Raw genomic sequence first — 17,966 nt, 5'->3', positions numbered from 1 at the left:
CCCAGAAACTATTCTCTCTGCCCATTACAGGCTGTATGTTCTCCTTTCTGCTATTACAACATCTTCTCCCCCTTGTTCTCTCAACACCTTTTCTCTGTTTACATGTAGACATAAATGGCCAGTGGCCCATATCAATGTGTTTTCCATAGATCCAGCTAAACACAGCCCCTGTCAATTATAACTCTCACAGAAGAGAATGTGATTTGGTACCAGCTAGCTAGTAGAAGGGTTGGTTTTGGCTTGGATGTCCATTCTGCTCAAATTGGCAGTTCCTGAAGGTATGTCATATATATAAACATTGCATTTTCCTCTCCATATTGTATTTTGACAGTGGGATCATGGGTGGGACAGTTACCCCCTAAATATGGTTCCTGTGCTCTGGAAGGGCAGGGCTTGTGGTTGCAAATCTCTTCGACTCCCCTGTAGAGTCTTGCCCAAAACAGACACTCAATAAAGGATTGTAGGAAGGATGTTGAGTAAAAAGGTCCCTATGGTCTTGGACCCCAGGACCCAAATGGAAATCAGCTGTGTTACAAATTAGGTTTGCTGTCCTATAGGATAATGACAAACTGCTAAGCTAGAAACCTGAAAACCTTCTGGCTAAGGGTACATCCCACGCCTGCCAATACTGGGTTAATAGATTTTCAGGAGAAATCTTCTATCCTTCTGGATATAGTTTCTTTCTCAAGAGGGCTTAGGCATTGGAGGATAAATAACACTGAGAAAGTTTGGGTTCCCCTCCACTGATGCTGCGGCTCCGCTGCCTTTTAAAAGCCACTGTGATGAACAGCTCTGAGATGTTTTTAATGAGCATTTCAGTCTGGGTTTACATATCCTTGAAAGAGTTAAGATTTCACCCAGGAGGTTTCAGAACTGAATTAGCATGTGTGCTTCTTACTGTTGGAATCTGTAGCAGCAGACTTACTGCATTTTTAGCTGAGAGGCAAGCGACTCTCTGGCTTAGGGCTTTGAGAGGTCTGAGCAGATCAGAGCATCAGGATGGCAGCTCTGAGGACAGCGTGTGAGCTCTGTTGGTCCAAATCAGGAGGTGTGGCTAATGCACCTCCACGAATTCGCAGCTGGGCATTGAGCATCTTACAGTGGGGACTCAGGTAGGGGCGTGTGATATGTGCCAGGAAATTGCTTTTATCTCTTGATAGACATTTCTGCCATGGGGTTTCCAGGAAACATACCACTCCACTATTAAGAGTTAGTTTTCTTGATGTCAATGTTCATTTTAAAACACTAGTCCTGGGGCGCCTGGGTGGCTCAGTTGGTTAAGCGACTGCCTTCGGCTCAGGTCATGATCCTGGAGTCCCGGGATCGAGTCCCGCATCGGGCTCCCTGCTCAGCGGGGAGTCTGCTTCTCCCTCTCCCACTCCCCGTTTGTGTTCCCTCTCTGGCTGTGTCTTTCTCTGTCAAATAAATAAATAAAATCTTTAAAAAAAAAAAAACACTAGTCCCTGGACAGTGGTATATAACTAATTTACACGTATGCAGTATTTGCCATGTGTCAGATACTGTTCTAAAGGCTTTAGAAATATTGACCATTTAATCCTTGTAGCTAACTCATGAGGTCGTACGGTTATGCTTATTTTATAGACAAACATTCTCCAGGCTAGACAGCTATTTAGAGAGAGAGCTGGGATTTGAACTCAGGCAGCCTTGTTCCAGTGTCCATGCTCTTAAAACCTATGCTATGCATAGTAATTCACACTGTATTACTAATATCTTAATGAGGCTAAATTTGTCATCTATCTTTTCCGTGTCTGCCAGAATACAAAGGAATGAGTGAGTTGGTGGAAGCATGAAAGCAGTGGGTCTTGACCGGAGAAGTAAGGATGGGAGAGGAGGGAGAGTGATATGGAAAGTTATGGAAGAGATGTTCAAGGAGGGGAATTGAGGAATGTTACAGACAAGATTTATTCATCTTACAATTCTGCTATGGGCAAGCTTTTTGACCTTGAACATTTTCACAACAAAGTTAGACGTATATGCTATGCCAAGAGAACCTCTCAAAAGGAGAGCTACATGACACAGCCAGATTAGCCACGCTTAGTCCAGTGTTCCCTCCACTGGACTATAGTGCTTGCGTAACATGGTGCATTTTGAGACACAAACTTGGGCTAGTAGTCCCCTGGTGCCTGGCCTTGTCTACTTTGCCTTTCCTGCATTCAGTTGGTGGCATCCATTGCCTTGGAGAAGAGTTAATACAGAAAAAATGAGAGGGAAAGAGAAAATGCATTTAAGTTTCAAGAGTCAAGGCATTTTAAAACAACTTTATTGACATAAGATAAATTATACATATTTAAAGTACACAATATTATGAGTTTTGACCTGTGTATACACCCGTGAAGCCATCATTACAATCAAGATAACAAACTTATCCATCACCCCAAAGTTGCTTTGTGCCTTTCCTCCCTTCTCCCACCTCTGCCTTGTTTTCCTAGAAAATTCTTGACCTGCTTTCTGTCACTATAGATGAGCTTGCAGGTTTTTGAGAATTTTATATATATAGAACTATACAGTTTTTACTCTTTTTGTCTGGCTTCTTCCTCTCAGAATAATTATTTTGAGATTCATACAAGTTATTGTATCAATAGTTCAGTCCTTTTTATTGCTGAGTAGTATTCCATTGTATGACTTGTGCCATGTTTGGCCATTCACCTGTTGATGAACATTTGGGTTATTTCCAGGTTTGGGCTATTTCCAGGTTGGGCAGTAAAGCTGCCATGAACATTTGTGTACCAGTCTTTGTATGGACACATGTTTCGTTTCCTATTGGCTAAATACCTAGGAGTGGGATGATTCAGTCATGTAGTAGGTACATGTTTAATTTTGTAAGCAACTGCCAAACTGTTGTCCAAGGAATTTGCACCATTTTACATTCCCTCAGGAGTGTCTATGAGTTGTAGTTGTCCCACGTCCTTGCTAATACATGGTATGGTCAGTCTTTTAAACAGCAGACAGTAAAATAGGTGTATAGTGGTATCTGATTATGCTCTTAATTTGCACTTTCCTAATGATTAATGATGGTGAGCATCCTTTCATGTGTTTACTTGCCTTCTGTGTATCTTTTATGGTGAAGTGTCTGTTCAAATCTTTGGCCCATTAAAAAAAATGAGGGTTTAAATTGAGTATTGAGAATTCTTTAAATGTTCTGGATACAAATCCTTTATCATCTTTGGGATTAGCAAATATTTTCTCCAAGTTTGTGGCTTTTAATTCTTTTAAAAGTGTCTTTGAAGAGCAGAGGTTCTTCACTCTAATGAAATCCTATATATCAATCATTTCTTTTTTGTGGATAATGCTTTTAGTATTGTATTTAAGAAGTCTTTGCCAACCCAAGGTCACAAAGCTTTTCTCCCATGTTTTCTTCTAGAAGTTTCATAATTGTAAACTTTGCATTTAAGTCTATGATCCATTTTGAGTCAATTTTTTAATGTAGCAAAATGTATAGATTGAAGTTCATTTATTTGCCTGGGGATATCCAGTTGTTCCATTACTACTTGTGGAAAAGACTATCCTTCACTGAATTGTCTTTTTCAAAAATTACTTGTCCTTGTGTGGTAAGTCTATTCTGTTGCACTGTTCTCTTTGTCTGTCTTTGACCAAAACCACCATGCCTTGATTTGTGTCTTATAATCAGGTTCTATAAGCCCTCCAACTTTCTTCTTCTTTTTAAGGTGTTTTTGTTTGTTTGCATTGATTCTTGTTATTCAGGGTCCTTTGTGTTTCCATATTATTTTTAGAATCAGCTTGTCAATTCCTACAAAAAGTTTGCTGGATTTTTGTTTTGGATTGCATTGAATCTATAGATTGATTTAAGAAAAGTAGACATTTAAGCAATATGGGTCTTCTCACTCATGAACAAGGTAAACTTTCCCTTTTTTAGTTTTTTGCTAATATCACAGAGCAATGTTTTATTGTATTTGTACACAGACCTTCACCACATGTTTTGTCAGATTTATGCCTAAGTATTTCACATTTTCAATGCTTTAAATGGTATTGCTTTTTAAAACTTTAGTTTCTGATGTTCATTGCTGCTGTATAGAAATGCAGTTAATTTTTGTGAACTTATATCTGAAACCTTGTTAAGTTCACTTAATAGATTTTACGTAGCCAATCATGTCATTTGTGCATAGATAGTGTTACTTTTCCTTTCCAATTTGAATGCCTTTTCTTTCTTTCTTTTTCTTTTGCCTTATTGCACTATCTAGAACCTCTAATACAATGTTGAATAGAAGAGGGTGAGATCAGACATTCTTGTCTAGATTCTGATCTTAGATTCAGTCTTAGGGTTCAGTCTGTTGTCATTAGATATGATTGTTATTAGGTGTGTAGGTTTCTCATAGCCAGGCTAAGGCTTTATCAGGCTGAGGAAATTGCCTTCTATTCATAGTTTGCAGAGATTTTTTTCAAGAATAGGTGTTGGATGTCTTTCTTGGACTTGGGATTTGTTGAGTCCCTGGGATCTGTGAGTGTGTAATTTTCATCAGACTTGGATCATTATCACCAGTTGTTTGATCAGCTTTTTCCATCCTCCCATTCTCTCCTCTCTTTTAGGGACTCCAATTCCAAGCATACAGGGATGGTTTAAGTGCCCACAAGTCCCCGATGCTTCCTTTATTTCCTTCAGTCTTTTTTCTCTCTTTTTCATATTTGGACAGGTTCTATTACTATATCTTCAAATTCACTAAGCCTTTTTGTCTATATTGGCTAGTCTGCCATTAATCTCATCCAGGTATGTTTCATCTCAGACATTATTATTTTCATATCTAGAAGTTTTGTGTCTTTTTAATATCTTCCATGTCTCTACTTAACATGTTTAATTTTTCTTCTAGTTTCTTGAACATATGGAAATTTGTCATAATAATGTTTAAAATCTTCAGGTATTAACTCTATCATCTGTTTTATTACTGAGTCAGTTCAAATTATTTTTTTAAATCTCTCATTATGAGTTGTATTTTCCTGTTTGTTTGCATGCCTGGTGATTTTTTATTGGATGCCGAATATTGTTAATTTCACCTTGTTAGGTGGTGAATATGTTTTCGTGTCTATAGATATTATTGAAGTTTGTTCTGGGGTGTGGCTGAATTACTTGGAAACAGTTTAATGTTTTCGAGTCTGTTTTTAAGCTTTTTTAGGTGGGACTAGAGCTGCCAAACTAATGTGGCTAAGTTTTCTCCACCCCTGAGGTAAAACGCTTCTGAGTACTCCACCCATGCTCCGCAGATTATAAGGTTTTCCCCTATTGCTGGTGGGAGCAGGAACTATTTTCAATTCTATGTGAGCTGTCAGATTTTTTTTCCTTTGCTTCTTTTGGGTCTTTCCCTGGTCTCAAGTAGTTTCCTCACACCTATACTCATCAGTACTCAGCTGAAGTCTTACTGGGGACGTCTTCATATTTCTTGAATTCTTCCTCTGTATAACACTCTCCTCTGTAGTATGTTGCCCTGTGAACTGTAACATTTTGCCTTCCTAAACTGCCAGCTCCATCTCCTCAAGTTACTGAAACTGCTGGGCTCTACTTGGATCCTCATGAACCCATGTACAACAGGATTGAAACTCTCCAGGCAATAAATTAATGCAATTGTAGGGGTCATCTCATTTGCTTTCCATATCTCAGGAATTACTTCCCTTTTTTTCCTGATGCCTAATGTCTTAGAAACCACTGTTTCATAAATTCTGTCCCATTTTTCAGTTGTTTCAGGAAGGAAGATAAATCTGTTTCTGCTATTCCATCTTGGTCAGAAATGAAAGTTTAAGAGCCAAGGCTTTTGATTTAAAAGAGCCCGAGTGTTTGATTTTCAAGTGCTAAGCCCTTAAAGACTCAGGGAATAAAGTCTGAAGTGTGGATTTGGGAGTGTGCTTAATTGTGTGAGTCAGATTTCCTTTCTCAGATAAGTTAAGAATACCTGTGTGGGAAAGAGGATGATAATTAGAGGTGAGGAAGAGCATTATATGCTGGTAAATGTCTCTAAAAAGAGGCCTTGCTTCTTGTCCCCTTCCCTCAAAACTGAGTCTTCTGTGGTGTAATGGAAGAGTATACATGATAGAAACCTCAGTTACGTTGTAAGGATTCAAAAACAAAATGAGTTTGTATTCCCCACCCCCCACCACTGGGTAGAACTAGAGGAGGTATAAGCCTCATGAATTGCTATCCAGATCAGAAGCAAACATTTGGAACATGTAGACAGAACAGTCTGAGACCACCTTGCAGAATTTTCCCATACCTAGACTGGTACACGTGGAAAATATTTAGGTGTCTAAGATGGGTGTTGGTATAGATGAGAGAAATCCAGACCTCGGGAGAGGAGATCTCATGTCTGGACCAGGTCAGCAACAGTTGTGTAGACCATAACTGTGTAGAGAGGTCTGATAGGATATAATGTCTCCATGGATCTAGCAGTGGTAAGTGACAACAATCAAGGACCAATTGTCTCTTTACCGCATCTTGACCCTGTGATGTCCACTGAAACATAAACAACACACCAGGGGTAGAGAACAAGTTGAGGATGGAGAGGCCATGAGGGAAAGACTCTGAACTGACTTGGATTTGAGTTTGAAATAGAAATTGAGTTCTAGGAAAATAGAGTGATTTTTTTCTTTTTTTTTTTCTGTACTTGATTTTGTGGCCTAAAATTTTATCAATTACACATTTGCTGTCTAGTCAAAGTCTCACAGTAGGAAAATTATGGGACTTGTTTGGACTTGATTGCAGTGATTGACTACGTTTTAAATGAGTATGCCAAAATTTAGAGACAACTGTCGAGGTGTATGGCAAAAGAACTTTATAGCGTGTCTTTTCCTTACCAAATAGAGTAAGTTGAAAAATACAAGTGACTCCTTTATGAATAAACATAAGTGGACCCTTCAAGAAATTTACTTTTTATAGGGTGACAAAGTGGAAACAAGATGGTTCACTTCCCATTTGCCATTGTCACAGAGTTTTTAATTCAAATACAGGCCTTATGTTATAGACTTTTGGAATGTCTTCCAAATAAAAAAGTGTGAATGTGGATTCTGTGAATAATGAAGATCTTCTCTGTTTATCGTTGAGTACTATATCTTTCAAAGTACTCATCTTGAGGAGTTATGCTCATATTTCAAAAATGATACCTCTACTCAAAATATTTGCAGAATTTGTCTTCTGGAATTTTCTTCAGAAGCTACAGCCTATTGTATTGAATCTATTGTATTGAAAGACTTGACATCTTGCCGAGGGCAAGAATGTAGGAGAAGTTGGGGAGGGGCCAAAGACTCACTTTACTACCTCTGCTGTTCTCAGAGATGGGCCCTGGCTGAACATCAGAAAATCATCTTCGATACAAGTCATCTTGGCTCAAACATCAGAGAAGACCCCGATGTGACAGCTAGCCTGTTTCTGAAGTGCCTGGCACCCCCTGGGGCTCAGTACATTCTTATTGATTGACTCTGTTCTGAACTAATTGACCCTTCTTAAAAATGGCCATAATTAGTTTTCAAGTTCTGGAGGAAAGTTGTTATAAAGAGTTCTATTTCCAGTGAGAGCCAGCACTTGAATTTTCAGAGGTTCACTTCATCTTCTACCCTTTACTAAGTTTTTGTCCAGTTCATTAGTTACGTTTAGAGGAAATGAAATAAGTGGGGAACAGACGAAACTCGCCTTTGTCAAAAAACAGTTCTGGTAAAGGATTTTCTTGGCAAGTATTTATAACCGCTGGCTTATAAAAGGCTTGAGATTAACTCTGGATTTAATTTATCTGAGCTATATATTTCCCAGTCCTCGGTAAATGACCAAGAATTGAGTCTAGGTGGTGACAAATCTGATCACCATCACATTTGAGTGCCCCTTAGGGATTAGGCGAGGCATTTTAATACCAAAGTACAAAACGGATTCCTGCCCTGCTACAGACACACCCACTGAAGCAGGAAGGAGATTACAGAGTGAGTCAGCTGCTGGACACTGTCCATGCCCCGGTCCTCTGAGGTTTCTGAGCCCCATCTGCCACTGCATGGGCAGTCACTAGTTCGACTAGAACCTACCCCATCAAATTCAAGTGTAGACATACCTTCTGGTATTCCCACCAGTGTTTGTGAAGAGTCTCCAATGATGCCTGACTTCTCAGTGGTGGTCAACACCTCTCAGGACAGTGGTGGAGACACTGACTGATTTGGAGGCAGAAATGGTGAGCTGCTGATCAGGGGTCCCTTTGCAAAATGGTTGGGTCCCTTTAGGACACTTGATCATAAACAAACTATGATTGTGATCTTAACTAACAGTAAACTAACTGTGGATTCTTCTCTTCTGCATATTGGGGCCCACTGATATCCTCACCTCTAAATTACATTTAATGATATTCAAACGAACACTTTTCAGCATCCGTGCAGATCAGCCTAGAAAAGCTGACCCTGCTTTCAGGTCCCCAGTGGGTGCTTTCCTTCTGATGCTCTCCTGTTTCCTGTATCCTTTGTTGCAGCCACCTCCTTTTTATATCCTGACTTCTCTTCCTTCTTTCTAGTCTGTTTCAGAGTGACTACTTTCATTTTCTTAAAATATTCAGGCAGTGAATACTTTTTCTTTAGTAAATCTCAGGCTGGTCCCACGGTCCTTAATCGAATATAACCACTCTTCATCTTCAAAGTTTGGCATGGTCTCGTGCTCCTTTTGTCTGTGCCCAAGGTGCTTTCCTATTCCCCAGCTTCATTTGTCATCTCCAAATCTAGATGGTATAATTTTCCTCATCTCACTTCTTGTAAACTGGGATAGCTTTCCAGTTAGCAGCTTGGGCTCTCTTTAGAACCCCACTTCCAGATGCCCTTTGTAAAGGTCCTAAAAACCCACCCAACATCAAAAATTGGACAGTTCTGTGAGTGTCCATGGCCTGGAAAATAACATTCAGGGGCAAGGAGCTGTACCTTCAGTGTGTTAACACTTCAAACATGGCACATTTCTTAAGCTCACTTTGACATGCATAACGGGCCTGGAATGGAAGGCAGTGGGCGTGGGTGGGCTTGTGGAGCTTTCAAGGAGAGAGGGCTGCTGGCTTTTGGTACATCCAGATGGAACAGGATGAGGTAGAAGTGCTGTATAAGCATTTTAGCCACGCTAGGAGTCTTGCTCCACTAGTCAACAACTTTAAGCAGAAAAAAATTCAAGTTTGGGAAAGAAGCATGAATTTTGTCATGTGAGGCACATGTCCATTTTCTGCAGGAGGTCTGTTTCAATTAATTTATTACATATTCTTTCCCTTGGAAAGGTACACAGATAAGCACATAGAGACCTAGATCTTTTTCAAAGCTTTCCAGAAATTGGGGCAATAAGTGAGGGGGCACAAGGAAGAAAGATGAGATTTACCCATTTACCCTAGACCTCCACGCCCCAAAACAGAGAGAGCCATAGATATGTATTGTATAGCATTCCGTGTGTGTATGTGTATGTGTGTGCACAACCCCACGATGTGACTTGTGACTCCAAAGTAATAGCAGATTGCCAGACATGGGTTTTGGAATCTTTTTATTACATTACTATCTCAGCCTGTACATATGTGAATCCTGTGTGTATAAGTATACATGTGTCTAGTCACACATGCTCACTATATATGATCCAAAGTGCCAACATTAGGGAGGCTGCAGTGGCATGATGAAAGTGAGCTTTGCGGTTTGTGTTGTATATGTTTACATCAAGATTTGGAATCCAGGGACCTGCTGTTTTTATAGTGGCTGCGTTCTCAGCACAGCCTGTTTGGAAATGCTCTGGTCCCAGAGAGCCAGGCTCCTTCATGAATGGGAAATGAGATGCCTCCTCCCTCCAGGCTGCCAGAGATGCTGCTCCCCTCCTGCAATCTTCTCTACTTTTAGAAAACATGTGCTGAACTTGTAAATGTGGTTTCCCGCGCCCGTAGGAGTATTTTTGTTTTGAATCAACAATCACAGTCTTTCCTAGCATGAGGTCCTGGGGTAAGTGGCGAGCAGCCCTTCCCGTCCAGATCCTTGCCATGTTAGGTGGCCCCATCTGCATCCTTCTTTATGAACACCAAGCCGTACCACCAGCTCCCCAATATGTAGTCAGTGCAATTCTCTCACATTGCAAAGAAGAGGAAAACAAACAGAAGTGCAGATACGTGCAACAGTTTTTGTGCCACTGTGGTGAGGCTGTGTCATGCTGGGGTTGGAAGGCTGCCAGCCGTCTCACCAGCTGGGACACCTTGGATGGGCTGCTTACCCCCTCTGTGCCTCAGTTTCTCCCTCTGTACACTGAACCTCATGTGATTGTTGGGCAGATTAAGTGAGGTAATACATAAATAATGCTTGGGCTACCACTCGTTGTGTTATGAGCTCTCAGTGCTGCCACTGCTGTTCTAAAAGGCAGCTTTAATGGGAAATGAGCCCTCCACCTACAGATTCCAATGTAGATTTAAACATCAACACTCCTCAAAAAATGCAGTGCTTTTTCTCCAGATCTTAGCTTGACCTCTTTTTTTTCTAGCCAGCATTAGTTGTTTTGTTTTTTGTTTTTTGTTTTTAAATCAGAATTGAGCCTATTATAAGAAAATTCAGTTTAAGAAATTCAGGCCCTTTGCCTTGCTTAAAACCCTTTACCAGCTCCATATTATCTATGGGGGAAAAATGCAAACTCCTTAGCCGGCTATCAAAGGTTCTTTACAGTATGGCTACTGTCTATACATCTTTGTTGTCATCCCACTGGGCACTTTTCCCTAAGTATTTTATGTTGCAGCGGTGCAGAATCAGCCCTCGTTCCGCTACACCACTGTATTATTTCATGTCCCTGGGCCTCTGCGAAAGCTGCTCCCTCTGCATGGACTGCTGTCGTCCCCTCTTGGCTTTCTGGGACAACTCTGTCTGGCTTCACCTATGGGGAGTCTTCCTACATGTTTCCTCAGATCAGCTTACTGTCTCCACCTCTGTATCTTGGTCATATTTTCAGTTTTGTACTCATTACCTGGTGTTGCAGTGCATTTATGTATTAGTTTGTCTCTCTGACTTGACTGAATTTCTTGAGACCAAGGACAAGGTCTTATTCACTTCTGTATTCTAGCAGTGAACAAACAGCACAGACTCGGTGATTCAAGAAATGCTCGTTTCACTGTTAAAATTGAAATAGGGAGTAAATATTTACAGGATTAAAGCAGACACTGCAGTTTTTTGTTTTAATCTTTTGGGGTTTTTTTCTTCACAATAATGAAGCCAGCTATTATATTTAAAATATTTTGTAGAACAAGGCACATTTATATAAATGAAGAGTAGTTGAAGCAACAGCAAGGTTGAGGTTTCTAGGATTAAATTTGTTTGCTTCAATCAGTATTGCTGTAAGGGCTATGAGAAGGAAGGAAGATGGAATAAGATATATTCTGTTTCCTTAAGAAGCTTTCCATCTGGGAGGGAATAAAACAATGAGGGTAGAAGTAGAGCAAAATGCACACCGTTAGAGGTGAACCAAAAAGAGTTCTGGAGGTTTGAAGGAAGAATCAGCCAAATGCAATTGGGGATTAAGAAGAGGTGTTGTGTGGAGGTGACAGTGTTGGGGACTGGCCCTGCTGTGTAGGTGGGCTGTACTAGGCAAAGATGGGCAGGAAGAACATTCTGGGCAGGAGGGACAGTGTGCCTAAAGACCTAGAGGGGCCTAGCGGGATATATACTTAAAGACCACCAACCACCCACCTGGCTCCATGTTATGTTCAGTATGAGAGTGTGGTCGGGGAAAAGGTTAAAAAGCAAGTTTGTGAACATTTGCAAAGGGTCCAAAGTCCCAGAATGAGGAAATTGAACTTGACAGAGTAGGCATTGGGGAGCAATCAGTATTTTTGAGCAGGAGAGCGATATAAATAGAATGCTTCAGAAAATTCTGCTCGTTGATGTATATGGACTACACTGGAGAAAGAGAACCTAACTGTAGGGATAGGTGATGAGAGACTGTTGCAAGTGTGTAAATGGGAGGTGCTAGCAGTGGAATGTAGTAGCTGACAGGCCTTGCAGAATCAAAACAATGAGGACATGGCAGTCATTTGGTGTGAGATGAATGAGAAGAGAGAGTCTCATGTGATGCTTGGGTTTAAAGCCTGGGTTCAAAGGGAAATGGTGGTACTATTAAGGAAATTTGATAACTCCTGGGGAGGAAGTTATATTATTAGGAAACTGGTGAGTTTAGTGGGGGCCATGTCGAGTTGGAGGGCCTCCAACTAGGTCTGAAGCTGAGGAGAAAGGTCAGGGTGAGAGCTGACATCAGGGGACAGATGTGGTACCGAGGAAGGGAAGGTAAAGAGAGAAGAAAACCGAGTATAGAACCTCAGAGAATTGCCTACATTTAAGGAACTGAGGGAAAAGAAGGGCTGATGAAGGAGAACAGTGATAGGAATAGAACAAGGGTAGACAATGGAGTATCGTGAAATTCAAGGAAGAGTTTTCAAGGAGCGAATCCTTCTTGGAAGGGAACTCAGGTTAATTCACTTTCTGACACGTAGTTTAGAAGTTGATTTGGGTTTCCATAGCTCTTTTTGAAGCATCCTTTGTAATTATTGGTGTATATATCTGCCTCCCCTTCCAGACTGGGAGCTCCTTTAAGGTAGAAACTGGTCTTACTTGTGTTTTTGTCTCTAACACTAGCAGAAAACCTGGAATATATCTAGGGCTCAATGAATCTTTGTTGAATGGCTGAATAAACAAAGCAACAGAGAAGATGAAGACAAGGAAAAACCCATTGTGCTTGAAGAAGAAGTATGGCTCTTGAACGAGTGAGCTATCTGAATAAATTTCTGCTCTTGATAAAGGAAGAAATAATCTATGCATGGGTGGTTAAAATTTGAACACTTAAAAAATTCTGAGTCCTCCACTATGGCATGAAATTCATCATCCAGTCTCATAGATTTAAGCCTCATGATTTGTGAGGTATTGCAGTGAAATTATCTAGGAAGTAAAGAGTTCTCTAACATTCCAGCTGCCTGAATTCAACTGGCCACATGATTAATGACATTGCAAGACACATCCAGGGCCTTTCATTTCCCAACACTTTATAAACATTGAGTAATCGCACAGTGTCCTTTTGAGATATTATCATGTTCATTTTCCATATGGTTAACTGAACCAAGGAGGTTAAACGACTTGCTCAAAGGCCACAATGGAAGTCAACGACATCAAACGCTCAGAACGATGGAGCTCCCAGTTCCCACACCTCACAGTAGATTGCTGAACCAAATCCCACTCCTATACCATTAGGAAGCCTGACTGACAGGCCAACGCTGTAATAGATCATACTTTACAGCTGAGATAAGTGAAGATTAGCATGCTGTCTCATGCAGGTCAGGGCTGGCCCTTGGAAAGAGAGAAAACTATGCTCCCCAAGAGCATGTGATGTGATGTGAGACGTGCCTGGAAAAGGAAGAACAGAACCAGAGATAGGTGAAATTTCTTCTATGGATTTCTGAAAACCTTTGCCAAGATGGGAGCTGGAGTGTGGGTGGAGAAAGGCAGGCTTAGGAAATATTGATGAGCATCTTAAATCTGAACCATCATGCCCTCTTACCTTTCTTACAAATATTTGCATTCTTCTTTATCATTCAGTTTTGATATTGTCTTTTTACACTACTTATATCTCCGTGTTCTCAGTATGACGCTCCTTTGTTCTAAGAAATGCCAAAATGTCACACTGTCAGCCCCTATGCACATGGCCTTTAGGAAAACCACAATCTTCTGAAGAATTGTTACAGATAAGGTGAAACTTGACAGTCTTTGTAACTGGGTGGCTCACTAGGTTGGGCTATATGTCTTTGATTTGCAGTTATGTATTTGTAGCCAAGTCTTCAAACGTCTTTGTACTTTAGTTTTCTACAAATGAAGATAAGAGCATGGAGAGGATGCTGTTGGTCCCTTGTGCATATTCCCCTGGCCTTCCCGTATGGGAGCACACAGACCCAGTGACTTCTACTGCAAGCACCTGTGACTCTGCCTGAGGGCCCTCTCTGACTGCTGGAACATGCTCAGCATGGACTGGGGCAGGTCAGAAGTGTGGATAACTAGTGCCCTGAAGACTGATGGGAATTGGAGCAAGACTTTAGCTTCCTCTTCTCACGGGTGTGTTCTATGCCGCCTCACAGAGGCCCTCATCAGCATTGCATGTGAGTTACCCACAGCATCAGGAACTTGTTTGATAATACACACCCATATTGACTTCCTTTCCTTCTCTGTCTTGCTTCCCAGCTCTCCTAGTAGTGCTTCCTGGGATCACAGTCCAAACAAACCACTTGCACCCAAATCCCTGTCTCAAGGTCTGCTTCTGGTCCAGCCCAACATAAGGTTTATAGCTGTAAGAGTTACAGAGCCATCAAAGGATGGTGAGGACTTGAAGGCCTGGTAATAATCAATCATGTGTATGTTTACAGTGCACTTTCATACTCATTTTCTCATTAGATTCTTAGAACCGCTAGTGAGCTATGATGACTGTTACTATTATCCCTATTGAATGTGGCGGACATTAAACCTCTGTGGGCTTAAATGTCTTGTTAAGAGCTAGTAAGTTGTGCCTCTGGCCTTTAATTCAGACCTCTGTCTCCAAATCACCACCTGCTTCCACCACCTCACCCTATCCTCAGGTGCGGTTAGCCAAGGAGCATAAGATGACTTTTAGTGCTCTGCCAAATGTAGATTCCATTAGTGTAGTTGAATAGCTATGTAACCTCTACTTATATGATAAATTTCATTGAAAAATGCATATATATATGAACTTTGATTAGCCACCATTGTGTTTTAAGGTAAATTAAACATTTAGATTTAAGTTATATCTTGATTCCCTTTAGAGAAAGGTTACGCATCATCAAAATCAGTTGTCCTTCAAAATTTTTATGAATGATTTTTTATAGTTTGTGTATTTTTTTTCAAATCATAGTTTCCTAGAGTTAGAAGAAACCTTAAAATTTAGAGATGCTGAAACGTCATCTATAGCATCTTTGACAGGCTACCCAGTTTCCACTTTGACATTTCTCACAATGTCACTGTCACAAGAGGGGGCTCATTTCATTCTTGAAATGTCCTGATTGTTTAAAATTTCTTCCTTTTATTGAGCCACAATGGCTTTAATTCCCCTCTCATTAGTGTGGTTAAATCCTGTATAAATAAACATAACAAGTCTAATCTTCTGTCTTGGGCCTCTTTCTACGTTAAAATAATTCTTGAAGTCCATAATTTTTTTCCTGTGTTAGCAGCTATCTATGTAATTTTGCTCTGAGTAGGAGTGGCTCTCCTGGTACCTCTAACACATAAATAGTTTTTCGTTATGTTGCAGGGGTTCTCTTTGTAGGTAAAGTTTTCAGCCCACTAGAGGATCCCAGCATTCATGGCACCTTTTAGTGCATTGGCATTTTCTTCTACAAATATTATTTTCCCTTAGGTCTCTTTTAAACCATGAGTGTGTTAGTTTACTCCCCACCCCATGAGTTTTCACTTGTTATTGGATTTCTTCTTAGTTATTTCTAATTTGCTCTTCTTCTTTGGTTTTAAAATGATGTGTGTTAATTGAAACCATATTTTGAATCCACAGTTTGACATTTGCTCTTTTCTTTGAGGTCTTGTTGTTTCTCCTTAAAGAAATTGCAGTTTGGCTGACTGATTTGTTTTGAGGAGGTGGAAAGCACTCCTCCATATTTCTGCCCTGGATACCCTACTTGAAGACAGTTTTTTGGCCTTGTCCCTCTTCCCCAACCCTCCCTCCACCCCCAGTTCCTACAGTCTTCTTTCTTTAGCATCTATCTCCACAATGCAAAGGACATGGATTTTAGAGTCTAGTGAATATGGATTTTTAACACCACCTCCATCACTGTATTAGTTTCCTTGAAATGCTGTGACAAGTTGCCATGAACTGGATGGCTTTAAACAACAGAAATGTATTCCCTCACAGTTCTGAAGGTCAGTTTGGAGTCAAGATATTGACGTGGCTGCACTACCTCCAGGGGTTCTCGGAGAGAATTTGTCCTTGCCCTTCCTGCTCATGGGGCGGTTGGCATTCCTTGTCTCATGGCTGCATCTCTCTCTGCTTTGTCTTCACATTACATCATATCTTCAGAGACCCTTTTCTCCAAATAAGGTAACATTCACAGATTGCAGGAATTAGGACCTCATATGTTTCATGGCCACCATTCAGCCCATTACAGCCACTCTTACTATGATTTTAAGCATATGAGCTTCCATTTTTCATCTATAAATAGGAACTAACATTGACCACTTTACAGTATTGTAGTGGTTTAAATGAGATAATATATATAAAGAGCTCAGCACATAATAGGTGCTCAGTAAATTTTAGTTACCTATTTTGCCTTCTGGTTTATTGACCTCTCAGGTTCTAGGTGTGTTATTCAGGAACAGGCACTTAATCTTTCCTACCTTTAGTTTTCTGCATTTTCATATTTAGGCATTAAAACACTTTTCTCACAACATCTTTGGAAAGATCCAATGAGATAATATATGTGAATGTGCCTTGTCAACCAAAGACTGCTATAAAAATGCAAGTTGCTATCATCTTATTATTAGTGTATGTTAAAGTTGTTGCCAAGTAGAAGTCTCAGATATTCTTCCAGTGAACAGCCACTTAGCCGAGTCTCTTCTAGTCTATATTTGTTTAATTGATTTTTTGAAACCAAATATAGTATTTTATATCCTGTTAAATCTAGTCTTGTTTATCTTGGGCCAGCATCCCGTCTGTCAAGTTTACTATGAGTCTGTATTTTGGGAGTTATTAATTGGCCAGGTTATCCCTTAAAGCTTTGGGGCTCCTGCTGGTAGGAACATGTTAGATTATAGTGCCTAGAGCATTCAAAGTGTGTGAGTGCTAAGTTCCCCATCACCCACCCACCTCACCTCTCCTCCCCTCCTGGCTTTCTTCAATTTTAGAATGTCATAGAAACTCCACAGTTTAATCTTATTTTTGATTGAATATACCTATAGAGCACTAACTGCTTCCATTTCACTAGAATTTTCTAGGATTTGATGACACTATATAAAGGACTTGAAATTTAAAACAAGAAACAAAAAAACCCCTGTAGTATATATATGTATCCATGGACAAAGCAATCAGAAAATTGCCCTTTATTTTCCTAATAGAACACCAGAAAATCATTTGTTAGGGTCAGAGTCAGATGTCTGGGTTTTTCAATACACACACACACACACACACACACACACACACGTCTTGGGTCTATAATGTTTTGAATTTCCTATTTGTTAGAACATTTGGTTTAAATAGAGTTTGAGTACCTTCATTCCTTTTAAATACCATCCTTTTAATGATCATGCACATAAAGAGAAAAGTTACACACATACATCCAAACCAGCAGAACCCTATTCATGCAGCCTTCAGCAAGGATGAATTTATAACTCAGGAATGAACAGTTAAACCTCCCATCACAGCTCATCACATTTATACAGCAACAGAAACTGTAGTGCTTCAGTCTGACCTGGGGGTCTGGAAGCATTACAGTTTATTAGGCAAAGTGTTTACGATACCCTCATTTGCAGAGATGTTTCCGTCAGAGCAATACCAAAACGAAGAAAATGGGAATAGCTATGAACTTGTCAATCTTTAGTCTTTCAAATGTAGCATTTCACAATTTTGTTGTTATCTACTGCAGAACCTTAGAGAAGCAAGAGTCTGATGAATATCTTTCAACTCCTATTAAGATCAAACTCAGCAGTCTGTAGCTTGTCAACCATCGTATTCATGAAGAGCAATGGATCACCTTTGAAACCGTTGAGAATAAGTAAGATGGTGGCTCGATAAAGGTTACTGTGCAGCAGCAGAATATGTAATGGAATCTATTGGCAATTTAAAATAATATGGCATTATAATCTGTTCAATTTTTTTCCCCCAGAAATTCAGACTGAGGTTGAGGATACAGTTGCAGAGATATAATCACTGTACTAGAAATTGATGTGGTTATGAATGCAAATGAAAGGAAAATGAGACTTTTCCCCCCAGAAGA

Source organism: Neomonachus schauinslandi, chromosome 8 (assembly GCF_002201575.2).
Source record: "Neomonachus schauinslandi chromosome 8, ASM220157v2, whole genome shotgun sequence".
Taxonomy (NCBI): domain Eukaryota; kingdom Metazoa; phylum Chordata; class Mammalia; order Carnivora; family Phocidae; genus Neomonachus; species Neomonachus schauinslandi.
The sequence above is the reverse complement of the archived record's forward strand: the minus strand, read 5'-3'. Positions refer to the sequence as shown.